Source organism: Polypterus senegalus, chromosome 2 (genome assembly GCF_016835505.1).
Source record: "Polypterus senegalus isolate Bchr_013 chromosome 2, ASM1683550v1, whole genome shotgun sequence".
In the NCBI taxonomy this organism is placed as follows: domain Eukaryota; kingdom Metazoa; phylum Chordata; class Cladistia; order Polypteriformes; family Polypteridae; genus Polypterus; species Polypterus senegalus.
In genome coordinates, this window is record NC_053155.1 from 88,783,560 (window position 1) to 88,801,980 (window position 18,421).

The window sequence follows — 18,421 nt, forward strand, 5'->3', positions numbered from 1 at the left end:
CCGCATGTCTGCCTGGGGGGTTGCAAACCGGGACCCCTAGTTGTTTCGTCGTGTAGTGGGTGCGACAATGCACTGTACCAGTGGATACTCCCCAACTTGATTTGACTTGTTCTATTTTCACATTTTCCAGGGTGCTACTGACAGCTGTCAATCTAAGAATTTATTTGTACCATTAGGCTGAAAAAACAAACATTTTTGACAAAACAGACTTGCAGGATATGCATTGCAAGTACTATCCTTCCATCCATCCATTATTCAACCCACTTTATCCTAACTACAGGGTCACACGGGTCTGCCAGAGCCAATCCCAGCCAACACAGGGTGCAAGGCAGGAAACAACCCCGGGCAGGGCGCCAGCCCGCCACAGCTAAATGTATCAGTTAACTTCAAAGAGATATGTATAAAATGTAATTTGTGTCCATCAAATAGAAAACTGGAATCTGTGTCTTCCATAATAATACTTTCATTCAAGCATGGAGTGTACTTTGAAAAATATATTGTAAAAATGATACTGGGTGGCATAACCTTACAGTCTACTGTAAGTCCTATTTTATTGGCTCTTTAATTATAAAAACATTGATTAAACTAACCTGTGAGTTGTTTTTTAATAAAGTCATGGAAAAAAAATGCATGTGTGGGTATTCAAAATGAACGTCCTATTGAACTTTGAAACAAGCACTACAGCAGTTCTGAAAAGGAACGTCTCCATTGTGTGGGCAACAGTTTGGGAGAAAATTACATTCAATGTATTATTTGAAAGTCTGTGTGTTCAGTTCATGCAGATCATTAATCAAATTGTTTAATTTGCCTTTGCTTTCATGTTTGACTTTTATGACTGCTGTGAATTTACTTGTTATACTTGTAATGTAAGAGTCAATCTTAGAAAGTTAATGTTAATTTCTCATAAGTATCTGCTGATTTAAGTAGAATATCACTTTCACATAATTAATTATATTATGGTATAATCTTTTACCCCCTTGTTTCCTTTAGGGGCCGATATAGCTCCCTAGTTGGAATAAGTTCTTTTAAATTGCAGCGTTTTAAGTAACCGAAAAATATAGATATGATATTTAAAGGTGATATCCCTCCTATGGTGATACAGCGGTAAAAATCACATAAGAGAAAATAACTTTCTTTACTGATGATTTATGCGGCATTACAAATGGAGGAATCCATAGCATGACAATACCAAGGTGGGAACTTGATGTATACAGTCTGCCATTTTCCGTCGCTGCGCCTGAAAGGATTTTCGGGACGAATGACAATATCACCCATTTGTCCTTCGGCTTCGAAGTGTTTGGCTGCTGTTCACGTCTTTATATACAGACTTCTCCACACATAGGCCTTTCCTTGGTTTCCAAACAAGGAAAGGAAAGGATAGGATTCAATTTCATCTCTAACATACAGGAATAGTATAATGCCTATTTTCACAGTTGTCCCCTTCATTCTCCAAATGCTAGCAGTTTCTAAATGCTGACAGCCCCTGTGTACTAACTTTGGCCTGGCCTGTACATATGAGTGGATTTATAAAATAATTTTTTGTACAGAGCACAGTGACATTAAACTTACATTCTTGTTACACCCCTGTAACTTAACATAACATAGAACTTTCTTAGCTATTCCTATAAAAATAGAGTGTTAATTGAGCCAGTTAGGAAACAATCTCACTACTAGAAGAATGGATTGTTTGATTAGTGTACAAAATGAACATTGGCATACAGTTTTCTGACTGCATCCCAATCGTTTCAAAAACTTTTAATAATGAGCATATGAACATTTGAAGGAACGACTTTTTGACCATATACAATATACACAGAACTGAAACAATATAAGCCTTAAGCAGAACTTTCTTTACACAAGATCTTTTCCTTTTCTGCAATATCAGTTTTCTCTATTTGTGTGTTGAACTCTTTTGCTTTGAATTTTACTAAATCTTTTAAAATGAACATACTGGGATTGTGGAAATATTTGAACACGTTACACCATTGCCTGAACTGTTCTATGAAGTAAGTAGCTGTAGAACCTTGTACATTTTTGACAAAGGCACCTACCTACATGTATCACTGGCAGATAAAAAGAGTAAATGACAAGGATTCAGTGTAATGTGGAGCTGTGTCCTTCATTCACGAAATATTAAAAATCATTAAAAAAATTTGATCATACTTATTATTACTCAAATTGGTATGTTACAATAAACTATGACTTAGATTGTACATTTGCGGGTACATATACTTGAGTGTGTAAAGCATCATTAAAAATCAGAAATGAATGAAATTTTTCAAAACACCATTAGGGGTTGATATCCTCTACACCAAAATAATGGGTATAGTGCAATGAATATTTTAATAATTACCTTTATAGTATCTTTTCCAAAACAGTGGCTGATTTTTAATTTTATATTAATCAGATTTGTGGCAGCATCCCATTGGGTGTCTGCATTTTCCTTGTTTTTCTGATGTTTCTTTGTTTTTCCTGACTATGTGTTTTCATTGGCATATTTTAGCATTTTACTAAACAAGTAACAAGAAGCTGAAAAGAACAAAGGTACAGCCCATTAAAATGTATATGCAATTCAATGTTCTGTGTTGCCCGTGTCTTTCAATTTGAATATCCAGATTATTCAGATCTTCGAGTGATGTCCTTATTGTTAGGTTCCATGGAATTTTCCCAGCTCCTACCAATTATCCAAACAAGGCAGAGCCTTCTGTTTAAGGTAAAAGGACAGTACTCTGTAATTCAACAACCTTTCATTTGTGGAACCTATCAGTCTGCTGGGTTTTAATTAATGTTTCACATCTTCTTAGATCTCAGAGAGTAGACTCAACTACTAAATCCCCACTGCTGTGTTTCCCTCATGTTTTTAAATATCTGTATTGCAGTTTTCTCACTTGTAACATTTATTATTATTCATAAATTATGCATTTTCAACTTTCAATAAAACCTCCTACTATTCTTTCCTGTTTGGTTTGAAACAAAGGTCAATAAATCAATTGAGTTATCAATTTCATTTATGCCTGCTTCATTTAAGCATGAAACCTCTGACTGCAAAAAAAATTTTTGAATTACGTAAAAGCAAGCTGTGTAGCAGTAAAGAGTCAAAGGGAAAATAAAGAAAACATAATTTTGCAATAAAAAAAAATCTTAATCCTGACCCACCTTAAATCCATTCGCACCTCTCCATCCGCATCTTTTTGTTCCTATCACACCCTATGCAACTGTGCTTGATCTTATTCAGGAAACGATCCCAGTCGCTCCACGGGAAAAGACTTTCCGTGACTAACATCATAAGATGTGTCAATCAAACAGAGGAAGCTCTGCAGTCTACTTGTGATTTTACGCTGTAGGAAGATAAATAAATGAATCAAGGTAAATACCATTCAATGTGACTTTTATATAAGTAACATATAAATGTTTTTCCTATAAAGACCATCACAAAACATAATCACAAACAGAACTTTGCCTGATACCCTGGCAAGCTCAGCATGCCCTGCTGTTTTATTGAAGGACATAAGTGGCAGATTGACCAATAATATCCAAGCAGTGTCATCTTTCACCTTTATGCCTGGTGCAGCTGCATTGTTCTAATGTGTGTGTGAATGGACATTTCTTGCGGGAAGGGTTTCTGTTGCCTTTCTCTGATGTAAAACCCACATTCTTATCTGAGTTCACCTCTGTTACAGCACGTCTCAATTTGAAAGCAGCAGTGTCAGAGAGAATAAAACTGAATAAGAAAAAAACAAATGCTAACCTTTACAAGCACCATAAATTTACCCCGGCTCTTACAAACTCAAATTAAATGTATGGTTTTATTGTACTGTATAATAGTAACAAATAAGAGCAGCTCACTACTCAAAATGGTCATTCTGGTTAGCGGCCAGTCTCGAACCGGCGAACTCTTTATTGTGAATCAGCAGCTCTTACCGCTGCACCCCCCAAGCGGTCGTGTCAGTGTTGTACCCTAACCCGATTTCTTTTTCTTCAGTTTATTTTTGAATAAAAGTGCACTTGTTCTGTTATACGTGAACCTTTTTTTAAAGTCTTTATTTGATATTTGGACTTCAGTCTTTACACATTATACACTTCATGTCAAAATTTTGTCTTTAGTACTGTAACATGAAAAAGGTTTGTTTTAGGTACAGTATGTGTTCAACATTTCTTGTATTTCTCACATATCCTGTCATCCTACATTTACATAGATTGTTGTTGACATGGAACAAACATGAAATCCATGTGTTCCGTATAACAATATGTTATTTACTGTATAAAACTCCAGGCACCTCACACCTTGATAAACAAGACTTGAGCTGGGAGAACTTTTTGCCCAAGTTGATTGTGGCGGTTGGGGGTTATGGGACAGCAGGGTGCTAATGGAGAGATGTGAAGGAATTTAAGGTGGCCCGGTTTTACGAGTTTTTTCGTAGGCTTAAGGAATTCTAGTGTTAACATAGGCATTCCAAGATAGTGTTACTGTACACATGGAAGGATGTAATACTCACTTTTCATTTTCATGTCTAAATTGTGAGCACATCTCTCATTGTCTTTTGCAGCAATCAAGCAACCAATGAATTTCTTCAACATGTTGCTTCTAGTTATCCCACTGGCAGATGAAGCTAACACTCCTTCCCTCTTTGTTATTGCCAATTAGTTGCTTACTTCTACACTCTTTATCCCACTCTTAACCTTGTGGTATTGGATGCACCTAAATATTTACTTATCAAATGAAAGTAAACATTTATAAGAAATTTTTTTCCTCAATTTTTGTGTTTTTTTACTGATGTTGTCATTTATTTTAGAAAACCATTACATTAATAAGAGTATAATTATAATTAATTATAATTGAAATTAAAAGGAAATAATTCTGCTTTCTAAAATCATGTCTCTGGAATAAAATAAATCCTTGCAAGGAATTAATAATCTGTATTTTGCTCTGTATTTTTACATATATTGGGATTTTTTATTCTTGTTTTGTTCTACTTTGAATTTCTCATTTTAATCTATTGAATTAAACAACATCATCTGACCCACTTGCATTTATTACACTGTGTGTATTAAAAAATCATTTGAAAACACTCAAAGGATCAGTTTTCTAAAGAAACTCGGCCACCCTCCCTATATTTTATTGTGAGATTTTTTACTGCATCATTTGTTGATGAGTGTATCGGCTGCACTCAGCTATAGGATTTACCAGCAAAAGGGATTAATGGAAAATTGTTTGATGTGTCTTATTAACTTTAAACTAAGTACATGTCATTTTTAAATGCAATGGTATGTTTTTGATCTCACAAAAGGTGTTCACTTTGATGTTCATATTTTCAGACATTCACAATTTTAAATCTTTATTGAAAGTTCAAATACAAATGTTAGATTTTTTTTCAAAACACACTTAATGCACAGTTAAATAAAAGGAACAACCAATCTATAAAGAAATACAAGCATTGTGTTCCAGAAATGTAATCAAACTGAACATTCAACCAACATGACAAGAAAACCCTCTTTGAAGTGGATCTTCATATATATATATAAGCAGCAGAAAACAACAACAACATTTATTTATATAGCACATTTTCATACAAAAAATGTAGCTCAAAGTGCTTTACAAAATGAAGAATAGAAAAATAGAAGACACAATAAAAAATAAACATAAGTCAACATTAATTAACATAGAATAAGTAAGGTCCGATGGCCAGGGTGGACAGAAAAACAAAAAAACTCCAAGGCTGGAGAAAAAAATAAAATCTGTAGGGATTCCAGACCAAGAGACCACCCAGTCCCCTCTGGGCAATCTACCTAACATAAATCAAACAGTCCTCTTTGTATTTAGGGTTTTCATGGAAGGACCTGATGATGATGGTCACGTAGACTTCTGGCTTTCAGTCCATCAATGTTTGTGCATCATGATGCTTTGAGTAGGTGGTGGTGGCAGGCCGCCACCACAAAGAAACCGGAAAAAGAAACAGAAGAGAGAGTAGGGGTCAGTACGGATTTTAGAGCCACTATGAATAGTTATTATGATGAATTGAACATACAGAGTATCAGTATTAAGTTAAAGTGAAGTTATAAAAGGCCATGTTAAAGTAATGTGTTTTCAGCAGTGTTTTAAAGTGCTCTACTGTATTAGCCTGGCAAATTTCTATTGGCAGGCTATTCCAGATTTTAGGTGCATAACAGCAGAAGGCCGCCTCACCACTTCTTTTAAGTTTAGCTTTTGGAATTATAAGGAGACACTCATTTGAAGATCTAAGGTTACGATTTGGAATATAACGTGTCAGACATTCCGATATATAAGATGGAGCGAGATTATTTAAGGCTTTATAAACCATAAGCAGTATTTTAAAGTCAATCCTGAATGACACAGGCAACCAGTGTAGTGACATCAAAACTGGAGAAATGTGTTCGGATTTTCTTTTCCTAGTTAGGATTCTAGCAGCTGCATTCTGCACTCGTTGCAAACGATTTATGTCTTTTTTGGGTAGTCCTGAGAGGAGTGCGTTACAGTAATCTAGTCTACTGAAAACAAAAGCGTGAATTAATTTCTCAGCATCTTTCAATGATATAAGAGGTCTAACTTTTGCTATGTTTCTTAAGTGAAAAATGCTGTCCTAGTGGTCTGATGAATATGCGATTTAAAATTCAGATTACAGACAACAGTTACCCCTAAATTTTTTACTTCCGTCTTAACTTTTAATCCTAATGCATCAAGTTTATTTCTGATAACCTCATTGAATCCATTATTGCCAATTACTAAAATTTCAGTTTTCTCTTTATTTAGTTTGAGAAAATTACTATTCATCCATTCAGAAATACCAGTAAGACATTGTGTTAGTGAATCGAAAGAGTCGGAGTCATCAGGTGCTATTGATAAGTACAGCTGTGTGTCATCAGCATAGCTGTGGTAGCTCACGTTGTAACCTGAGATAATCTGACCTAACGGAAGCATGTAGATTGAGAAAGCAGCGGACCCAGGATAGAGCCTTGTGGAACACCATATCGGATATCATGTGTCTTTGAGATTGTGATTACCACAACTCACAAAGAATTTTCTCCTGCCAGGTAGGATTCAAACCAATTTAAGACACTGCCAGAGAGGCCCACCCATTGACTAAGGCGATTTCTAAGAATATTGTGATCAATGGTATCAAATGCAGCACTCAGATCTAAGAGGATGAGAACAGATAAATGGCCTCTGTCTGCATTTACCCCAAGTCATTTACTACTTTAACGAGTGCCGTTTCTGTGCTGTGATTTGTTCTGAAACCTGACTGAAATTTATCAAGAATAGCATGTTTATTGAGGTGGTCATTTAACTGCATAATGACTGCCTTCTCTAGAATTTTACTTAAGAAGGGCAGGTTAGAGATGGGTCTAAAATTTTCAAAGGCAGAGGGGTCAAGATTATTTTCTTGAGCAGGGGTTTAACTACAGCAGTCTTAAGACAGTCTGGAAGACCCCGTATCTAATGACAATTTACTATGTCCAGAATATTGTCAATTAGCAGCCTGATATTTCTTTGAAAAACCTTGTTGGTATTGGGTCAAGGACGCAGGTGGAGGGTTTCAGTTGAGAGATTATACTATGTAATTCAGGTAAATCTATCCTGGTGAAAGCATTTAATTTGTTTATAACGGAGTACCGGGCTTTGGAGGTTCTGCAGTGTTGGGGAGATATACTATGTTATCTCTAATATCATTAATTTTTGATTGAAAAATACAGCAATGTTCTCACAGGTTTCACTGGAAGTATTCTGGGGCATTCCTTTGTGTTACCTGGGTTTAACAGACGATCAATTGTAGAAAATAAGACTCTGGGATTACTAGCATTGTTATTTATAATATTAGAGAAATAGCAGCCTCTCAAGACGGACTGTGTTATTGTATTCTGTTATTTTAACTTCAATATCTCATAATGGATAGTTAGTTTAGTTTTCCTCCATTTACGCTCAGCTCTACGACATGTTCTTTTTAAATCAGACACTCTTTGGGTCTTCCATGGAATAACAATACTAGAAGATTTTTAACTGTCTTTTCAGGTGCAACTATGTCAACAGCAGCTCTTACTTTAGAATTAAAGTTTTCCACTTTACTATTTACATTATCCTCGCTATTATAGTTGGCATTATAAACGGACTGATTGCTTAGAATGTTTGTAAGTTTTAAAGCTGCTGATGAGTCAAAGAAGCGTTTTTTAACAAAATGCTTCTCATGAGTGTTTTCTATCTTTATTTCTATATTAAATAGTAGAAGGAAATGGTCTGATAGACCGATATCAATGACCTGCTTTATATCAACTTTAAGTCCTTTAGTAATCACTAAGTCTAACGTATGACCTGCTTTATGTGTAGGCTGATTAACGAGCTGTCTCAAATCAAAAGAGTCCAGGAGGTTCATGAATTCCTTTACTTTTTGGTCACACTGATTGTCGATATGAAAGTTAAAGTCGCCGACTATTAAGAGTGTGTCATAGTTTGTAATTAAAATTGACATTAAGTCAGAGAATTCCTCAAGAAAGACGTTATATTTAGGAGGTCTATACACGGATAATACTAGAACGTGAGAATCTCCATGAATAACAACGGTGAGATACTCAAAGGACTTAAATTTACCAAAACTAACATCTTTACATTTTAATCAGCTCGAGTAAATGTTTTCCAATCCGCCTCCCTTTTTCCCCTGGCGGTCTGCACGAGTAAAACTGTAATCCGGAAGCGCAGATTCAATTAAAACAGCCGCCTCTGAGTTAAGCCATGTTTCATTTAGTGCAATAAAATCAATGTTTCTATCACTAATAAGATCGTTTATAAAAATGTCTTGTTAGTTAAAGCTCTAACATTTAATAGTGCCATATTTAATGTTTCTGAAGGGCAGAGCTGAATTTTATGCGTTATTGGTATCGGAACAAAAATTAAGTTATTTTTGTTAACGCCGCTCTGTGTGTATTTTTATGTAATCTACAATCCGTTTTATAGTTTAATGCAGTGTTGATCTGAAGTAGTAATTTCAATTAAATTATTGGTGTTTATGCCGCACTGCCTAGATTTTTACGTGCATTAAGATTTGTTATTAGATTATTAATGTTGTGCACTTTAACGGAAGACTCTGTTAAGCCATTATGTCCTATCAAAGCAGTAGCATTACGGAAGGGGTTAAAGTAGAAGTAGACAGTCAAGATAAACGAATTACCTTAGCGATGTTTTCGGAGAGGACCCGGCCAAATCTATTCGGATGCAGTCCATCCCGCTTGAAGAAGCGGCCTTTCCCAAAAAGATCCCAGTTGTCTATAAACCCGATGTCTTGAGTCTTGCAGAAGCCTCTCAGCCAGTTGTTTAAACCCAGCAGACGACTGTAGTATTCATTCGATCATCTGACGAGAGGTAGTGGACCCAAGATGAAGATTTTTGCCGATGGGGTCCTCTCCTTCGTGTCTTTAACTAGTGCTGCGAAGTCAGCCTTGAGAACCTCACTCTGGTGCCTTATGTCGTCTACGCCGGCGTGTAAAATAATGGATCCAACTGCCCTCTTGTGCTTCTCAAAGAAGGTCGGCACCGCCTCATCACATCTCGACTGAGCACCGGAAAACAAGAAACAAAAGATTTTCGATTAGGGCATGTGATATTCAGGTTTCGTACAATCGAATCACCTACCATGATTACATCACCCGGGGTTGAAGGCAAACTGGGGACACGGAGAGGGTCGAATCGGTTCTGGATTGGGATGCTCGCCTGTGCCGATGGAGGTGTTCTAGCCTTGAACCCCCGCCTGCAAAGCTGAAACCAGTCGAGGTCTTCATCTGCGTTGTCGTTGCTCCTACGAGGCGAGGGGGTGAAGCTTACTTGCCCTTGGAATTGAGCGGCATGAGGTGGGGTTGAAGTTACGTCGACTTCAGTTGTTGAGTGTGGTTTGTCCAGCAGCCGAGCCTTCAAGTCTCTGAGGTACCTTCGTCTGGACAGGAGTTTCTGAATCTGTTTGTCGAGTGCCTGGAGTTCTTCGACGACGACGGCAACGCGATTCATCTCACTGTCGGTCATTGTCTGCTTCTACTTCCGCTTCCACTTTGTCACCTAGGAAAGAAAGACAGAAAGGCTTACCTTCTGAACTTTTAAGGAACTTTAAGAAAAGGTTTAGCAGAGACTTTTCTTTGCTTATTTTAGAATAGCAATGCTAAAAACTTTCCAATTCTAAAAATGTCTTGTACCATTCCTCACAGAAACAATTTTTCTTTTTCCACCTTAACATAAATTAAAACTTTACATTCCAATTGAGTTATACCTGTATATCTGTCTATCTGTATGTCTGTCCGCTTTCACGAGAGAACTACTTAATGGATTTAGATCGCTTTTTTTTCTATAATTTGCTTGAACATTCCGGTTGATTTTTGCGACTTCTCTCATCACTCTAAGAATCATAGTTTGCTTGCAGGAGTGATATATTCGCACTAATCCGAAACAGAGGCTGAGGGCTGAGGGGAGGAGGAAGAGTAACGTCAGGAGTGGGAAGCTGGGCAGGGCCCTCCTTACTGTCCTGTTTCACTACTAAGTGGTTGAAGCCGCGGGGGATGGCTACTACTGATTTCTAGTAGAATGATGGCATATCGCAAAAATGAAAGAACATTATATTTTATGGATGGATAAACTCTATTTTCTTTAATTCTAATTTAAAGATTTCTTTTACCATTGTTCTCTAGGAGTTTAGAAAACTAAGAACCATAGACACGTAATAAATTACCAAATAGTGTGGCGAAGAGTGGGACTTTCAGATTTCTGTGCAGTGGTATTTTGGACAATCTAGGAGAATAGGATGATGTAGAATAGAATAAATTTTAACTTGTCCACCACAGGCACGGCAAAATAATGTAATGATCATTCAGTTAATTAATTATCAGTATTACCTTCAACAATGCTGGTTATTAACTAAAACGATCAGCAAAATGCCCTCAAACAACAAGTACTCCAAATTAAATGCAAGCTGTGTGAGGGATCTCTGTTTCACTTTCCGGTCGGAAATATGAAGAGAACTGTACAATTTATGAGCATACATAGTCAAAAGTCTACATTAACACTTTCACATTCTCTGTTGTGGTTTGGACATGGCCAGATACTTACTTTCACAAATAACCCAGACATGCTTGTTGAAATAAACAAAATAATACAATTCATTTATAACATAAGATAATACAAGGTGTATATATGCTAGTTTAAAGATGTACTGTAGATATATATATATGTATATAGAAGTTTAGATGAAAGACCATAACAAACAACATAAAACATAAAATTACGAAAGCTTAGTTTAACTTTTTCTCTCCTATTGAAAAAGGCACATTACCTGTGAATTATGGTCTTCCATATTGCTAAGTTCTTTAGCTAGTTGTTAAGCTTCTCATGTTCTGTGGAGTTCATTTGCTTACAGCAACCTCTGTGCTGGGTTATCACCAATTCCCTCACTCTGCCTTATGCATGTGTGAGATTGCTGCTCTGCAATTTCTTACTGGATTTAGGGTCTTATCATAGCCAGTGCTTATCCTCCACAATGTTATCTTACAATGATCAATAAAATAAAACATTAACTGACTTTGTCCTATCTATTTATGTTTCAATTAATAGTTTGCATAATCAAAGTATACTTAAGGTTCAAGGTGAGAAATGCTTTATTCCTTTCCTTGTTGGCTTTTTTCCTTATTGATGAGGTCAGCTGCAGTTTTTCTTCGAGGGTTTTACACATAATCTCTGTAGTTGTTAGCAAAGTTACTCCTACTGGGTCAGCTGGTGATCAGTCAGCCCCCATTGTTAGCCAGGCGAATGTGTAGTTTATGTACAGTCTCTCTCTCTTTCTTGCACACTTGCTGTTTCTCAGCAAGGTTTGACTAGTTTCAAACTTGTCCATAGTCCAGTAGAGACAAGTACACTATTCCATCCTTCCAGTCCAACACTGTTACCCTCTAGAGTAAAGGGATTGCATTAATCTCTGTTGAGGTCACACCTTATCAGGTATGGGATCTGGCTATGGGCAGCCAAAGTTTTCCAAGTTAAGCTGTTGCTTGATGAAAAAAGAGAAGTTAGTTAGGTGTTTGGCTTATGTTTTAAAGGAAGGAATACAGGTCTTTTCACTGGCTTCTTGGTTGCAAATAAGCCCATCCTCTTAGTTGAACAGTGTTACAAAGTTCTGTCCATCAATGTTGTTTATCCTTGACTAATGGTACTTTTTTGTGAACTTTTTCACCCAGCCCTTACCTCTAGGAGACATCCCTGCTGATGTTACAAGGTCTGGTATCGATCATCTTATCTGATAAGTTACAAAACTGTACTCTGACAGGGGGCCCTGTCAGGCAAACTGAGTTTTTAGCTGGCAATAACAGTTTGCAGTTGCAGCTTGTTAAGCCAGGACTTGGGTTCCAGCCTAGCAAAATAAATAATTTCAGACTGTCCTACAAAGCTGTGCTGACTGGCCTGTTTCTGTCACAATTTTACTAATGTTGTAAACATCTCTATATATAAGTCCAGATATTGTTGCTATTAACTTACATAGATGAAACAAAGTTAGGTTTAGCTTTGAAATAAGTTCCAGCTTCAATGTTGCTACTTTTTATTATTCTTACCTAAAGTCAATAGAAGGGCAGCATCATTTTTTTCTTTCAATGCAGTTGTTGTAAAAACACTTTAACTGAACTAACAGCAGATGTTTTGAGATAAGGAGGTTATTCCAAACAAGAAAGGCAGATTACCAAGATAAGGTGGTTATACTCACTAATCATAGTATTTGATAGCGATGACTGTTGCTTGTTGATTACCCATGCCAGTGCGACTTCAATGGTACTCTTTACACATGGCAACAAAGACTCTATAAATCAATAAACCTATACTGTATAGGTTTAAGTGGAAGAAATATATGATCATGACCTGAGCTGCTGAAAGAGAGCATCTTTGCCTTAACGTATGTCTAAAGTATGTCATTCATTTTGTTTTTATACACCAAAATTTTGGAATACTTTACTGTTAAAAATTTACCAAACTAGTATGCTACTAAAAACCTACCTTTATAATATATTGTATCTTTAATTAATCTGTTTTCCAATTTGTTTGCCTATTTGCTCTTGTCGTAAAACACAATTTTATTTTGCTAGTTTTTCGTTTTCTTAATGCCATTCTATAATGGAACTATGTGCTACAGCCTCTTGGCTAAAATACATTGCAGCCACCTATGAGGCTGGGAAGATGAACAACACTTATGCACTGTATAATGCCCAGAGTGGACTTGGGGATCTCTCTGGAACCCCAGGGATTTATTAACTGAAGCATTCAAAAAGCTGGAGTCTTTTGTCCTCTTCTCCCTTGCCATCTGACGATAGCATTTGTTTATTAAACTCGACATTTTCTTTTTGATTTCTGTTATTTTTAATAACCTTCTCTAAATAATTGTTGTGTAGTTTCCAACCATCTCTTTGTAACTATCTTTAGCTATAACATTTTGAACTACTTCATTTATGAAAATGTGGTAAATAAACAAATTTTATTACTCAGCTTTAGCAGGACTCCTCTAGCCCTCTAAGAATTTAAGTTCCTTGTTTTGTAGATTATAAAAGCAACTGAAATCTGTTGGGTTTGTAGCTCTGGGTTCCACTGGGAGTCAGTAGAACAAGTAACTAGCAAGTAGATTTTAGAAAAACCCGAAAATCTTCTTGCACATTGTTCTTAATCTACACAGACACTGCCACAAAAAAAAATTGCACACTTACTTTTTTAAAAACCCTGGCCAACTAATGGTGTTTAGCCCTTTTCAACCATTCAATTTTAAACTCTTCCACGTGCCTCACAGCACTTCTGGTGCATACACCACGAAACAAGGTAAGTTTATTGTCTATACATAGAAAAGGAAATGTTATTTTGAAAGTTCAAAGAATCACAGTTTACATATCTGAAGGTGTTTCCGTGAGTAACAGTTGGTTCTTTCATTAAGGTACATTTAAAAAGTGAAAGGCATTTTGTGATATTGATAAAAAGTTTGCATTCATACAGAATCGCTATATTTGCTATAAAATATTCCTGGTAATTCCATAGTGGCCACAAGTTAAAAATGCTGAAAAGATAACTAAAGACATACACGCAAGTCTATAATATCTTCTTATATAATATAATAAAATATAACAATATAATACATTAACGTGACTGCTCGTTTGTATGTCCAAAATTTTAAATCACCTGTAGCTCGCAAACAGTTTGACCTATTGACCTGAAATTTGGTACATACTGTTTATACTACTGCCCTGCGGTGGGCTGGTGCCCTGCCCGGGGTTTGTTTCCTACCTTGCGTCCTGTGTTGGCTCCAGCAGACCCCCATGACCCTGTAGTTAGGATGTAGCGGGTTGGATAATGGATGGATGGATGTATATACTACATGACATCTACTATCCTCTTTTTATTTTTATTTTATTTTATTGTAGAATCAACTCTCGGCAGTGCCAGCAGGGCGGACATGCGGCACATGTGAATGGACGCCGTTCTCATCCGTGCCACCTTCACCATCACTTTCCCTACCTCTTCATATCTTAAATTATTCTTAAGTCTTCAATCTGCCTTAAGTGCCAGCTTAAGTAATTGAAACACAAACACTGACCCAAGTAATTGAAACACAAACACTGACTTAATCAGTTTCAACGTGAAAAGATGCCGATGAAAGAAGAGAAGAAGTGGGCCGTTAGGGTGGGAAAAGAAGAGCTGCTTAGGAAGCAGCAAGCGCATCAGCCTCTGAGCAAACGATTGCTAAACATACAAAGAAAGAATATGAAAACTATGAATGCTCAAGTCAAGTGTTTTCACTGCAGGTTATCGTGCAGTGCGCCGTTACTGGTGCATAAATAATTGCTGCATGGGAAAACAGGGAATATGTGGTAAGTCTGCATGATTTTTGTGTGTTTATATGGATCTTATTTTAGTATTCCAGACTTTTTCCACATATGTGCATGTGAGATTAAAGGGATCTCATCTTTTGACTAATACTTATGGAATTATCTGTGGTTCCGTGCAACAAGAAGTGGTACAAAGGGGTTCAGAAAATAAGAACACACACATTTAACAGAAGGCAGAAACATTTTGACTGCTTCTAAATTCTTCTTCTAATTGTTATGGATGTTGTCTTACCTAAAGTATCTGTAAAATGTTGCTTGCCTTGTTTTAATTCATATAAACCTTTTTGTTGTTAACTTTCTATGTACTTATAGTCCAGTGAGAGGCAAACAGTTAACTACACACACATTCAGGGGAGGAAAACAAAGCAGAAAAAAGGTACTGACAGAGGACTACAGCTTAGTGTGACAGCTACATAAAAAAGCAATTTATAAAAAAATGTATTTGTCTCTCAAACTACTCCTGGAAGCAATCTGGATGGACCAAAGTACTACTGGAGGGTGACTGACAGCTGAGTGCAGCATACACTTTTATATTCAGATTGCATTGTTTGGTCTTCCTGGAGCCATGATAGCTGTGCTGTTCAAAGCTTTCTTAGGATTCCTTTTGATTATGTGAGCTGATTGAAATATCTTTAAATAATTTAAACCTTACAAGTAGTATTTATCATGTAATTATTATTCTGCTAATCAGTAAACTGCAGTATCAAATTTATGATAGCATTTTATCATTAATTTGACAATTTATTTTTTTAGCAAGTTTGTTATATATGCATACCTGACATTATCTTACCATTATATGCAATGTAAACAAAGAGTTTATCCTAGTAGTTGTCCAGATTGTATACTTTTGTCTGTCACTAATGTTGCCTGAACCCCAATTCTGTTGTATCTACAGGTGAGTAGGAATATTCCAGGTAAGGGGACACCATACAGGCCAATCATCTGGCTCCGCAGAGTCTTAGTGTACACAAAGTCATACTGTATAAAGTGTCAGAAATGTCATATGTTATGCCTTTGTGGTATGTAGGCCACCTACAGTATAGATAAGTGAGAGGTCTGGGCTTAATTATCTTGGATGAACAACTCTAAGGAAATGATGAAAGCTTAAAAAAGTACTCCAGGATGATAGGTGGTAGAAAATATTTATATTTGCATGAGACAGAAGACATGGTATCTATAATTTAGGCATACATTAGACAACAACTATAAAGAGATCTGGGGAGACTGCTCCATGTATAATAAGGAGGGTTTCTGATCTCATAAGTGGCTCTGAATGTGACATCGGCAGGTCTGTGAAAGCCATTTTCTGTCTCAGCTTCAGGCAGCTTAAAGTCATGAAGTTAGTAATAAAAGGATGGGATGCCAAGGGGTGGAGAGAGACAGAATTGTCATAAACAGGAGTCATGAGGTGGAATGTGAAAAGTAGTGCTTTAAGTTAGGCAAATAGGTTAGCCACCCCATTTAACAGACAGTGCTGAAAACCCATGTTAGAAAGTACATAAAGGTGTCAAGGTTTGTTTTATGTTGAATTTGTTTTATAATGTGTATTCTGCCTTTGTTTACCGTTTCTTTGCATCATATATTTATAAAATAAACGCATTCTTTTGTAGTACCCTGCAGATTTAAACTAAAAATACATCTTCGGAAAAATGGTACATGTTTCACCACCATTGTCCTTCAGGCTTAATAGTTCTAATCATTTTATTTTATAGGGATCAGTTCCTGTCTCTAATGGGACTCAAATCATAGCTGATCTCAGACTTAACTTTAGCCTTCATGTAGCCATAGCTAATAATATTGCTAATGTGTTGTCTGGAATGTGCAAAACAATTATGGTGCATTAAGAAAAATGACCAAATCAATTCATTTGTATTTAACACTGTAACTATTCACAGAGAAACCTGCCTGTTAAATGATAAAATTAATGTACAATGGTGATTTTCTCCTAAATTAGAATATTGGGTTTGACGAAGACCAGAAACCAAAGTGAGACCAAATGATCATGGTTAAGAGCCATTCAATCTAATAAAAAATTCAGTTATTTAAATGGCTGTCTTTGTCCATTCAACCATTCATGACTAACCTGAGATAATATGAATAAAGAGCATAAAGGGACTCATATGCTAATAGTAAAGTATGTTAACTGTGTTAACAAGGAGTCATCTTTTTATTTTTTCTGATCTTATTTTAAGTGTCAGGACAACAGCACTCACTGTTCTAAATTTCTTGCAGAATTTAATAGCAAAACAAAATAAGTTAAGAAACCAGACGACTATTTTAGCAGGATTGGTATTAAACTATGAATGTCATCCACCTTTAATAGATAAAATATGTGGAAAAAAACAACAGGCACCATGGAACAAAGAGAAAATATGATAGACTATTGTTGAAAGTTAAAAAAAAGTGTTATGTCTACAGCCTACATTTGAACGTTGACACCAGAGGATCCTCAGAATGCAGAAAGAGAGATGTGGAGTGTGAGTTTCTGTCATAAAGATGAACAAGCTTGAGGGGTGCATTGACCTTTCTGAGAAGTAAGAAGTTTGACGTCCGCAAATGTTAATTATTCCTAGACAATGGTAAACTCTGTATGACAGAAAGACAGTTCATAGCACACATCGACCTAGCTAAGTAAAGAAAGGAACATAACAAATACTACAGACAATGCTAATTTTCTTTTTATGTTCATGGTTGGTTTACAAGGTAAGTAGTGTGGTGAAGTGACTAAAGCACTGGATCTTATAAACTTTAACCCTGCTGGTTCAATCCCCACCATTACAGGGCAAATATATACACATACATAAACTTAGTGCGCAGCAAGCATTAATAATATTATTATTAATAACTTACTTGGCTGATGTATTTATCCAAGGTGACTTGCAACATTTCAGATACAATCAGTTATTTCTTTTGTTTTGTGTGACCATGAGCCAATTACCAACACCTACGAAAAAACTTGTAAACCCTGCCCACCTTAAATCCATTCACACCTGTCCGTCAGCATCTTTTATGTTGTAAATATGTCGATAAGCGCAAGCAGCCTACAATCCCATCCTCCCACCGACGCAGAAACGGCAAAAAGCTCTCCCAGCTCAAGCCTTGTTTATCTAGGAGTGAGGTACCAGGAGCTGTATGGTGTAAATAATATATTGTTATTTGGAACACATGCATTTCATGTCTGTTCTGTGTCTACAAAGATCTATGTAAGAGTAGCATGACAGAAATGTTGAACACATACCTAAAAGAGAAACGTTTTTCATGTTTTAGTACTAATGACAACATTTTGACATAAAGTGTATAATGTGTGAAGTCCAAATATCAAATAAGCACTTTCACAAAAGGTACAATTATAACAAAACAAGTGCGCTTTTATTCAAGAGTATAAGCGAGGAAAAAGAAATCAGGTTAGTGTACTTTGTTGTCACAACTGCTTCGGTAGTAAAGCGGTAAAAACTACTGACTCAAAATCAACAGGTTGCGGGTTTGAGCCTTGCCACGTCAGGAAATAAATGTTTTGTGTAGTGAG

The 18,421-nt window shown here is 36.4% G+C and overlaps 1 protein-coding gene across 1 annotated transcript in view; it reads left to right on the forward strand.

Annotated features, from left to right (window-relative positions):
• slc36a4 (solute carrier family 36 member 4) overlaps nt 1-14,479 on the forward strand; it is a 786,828-nt gene extending 772,349 nt beyond the window's left edge. The window contains exon 15 of the transcript XR_005632559.1: nt 14,431-14,479. The gene's annotated coding sequence lies outside the window, so the exon portion shown is untranslated. The remainder of the gene's footprint in view (nt 1-14,430) is intronic.
• The last annotated feature ends 3,942 nt before the right edge of the window (nt 14,480-18,421 follow it).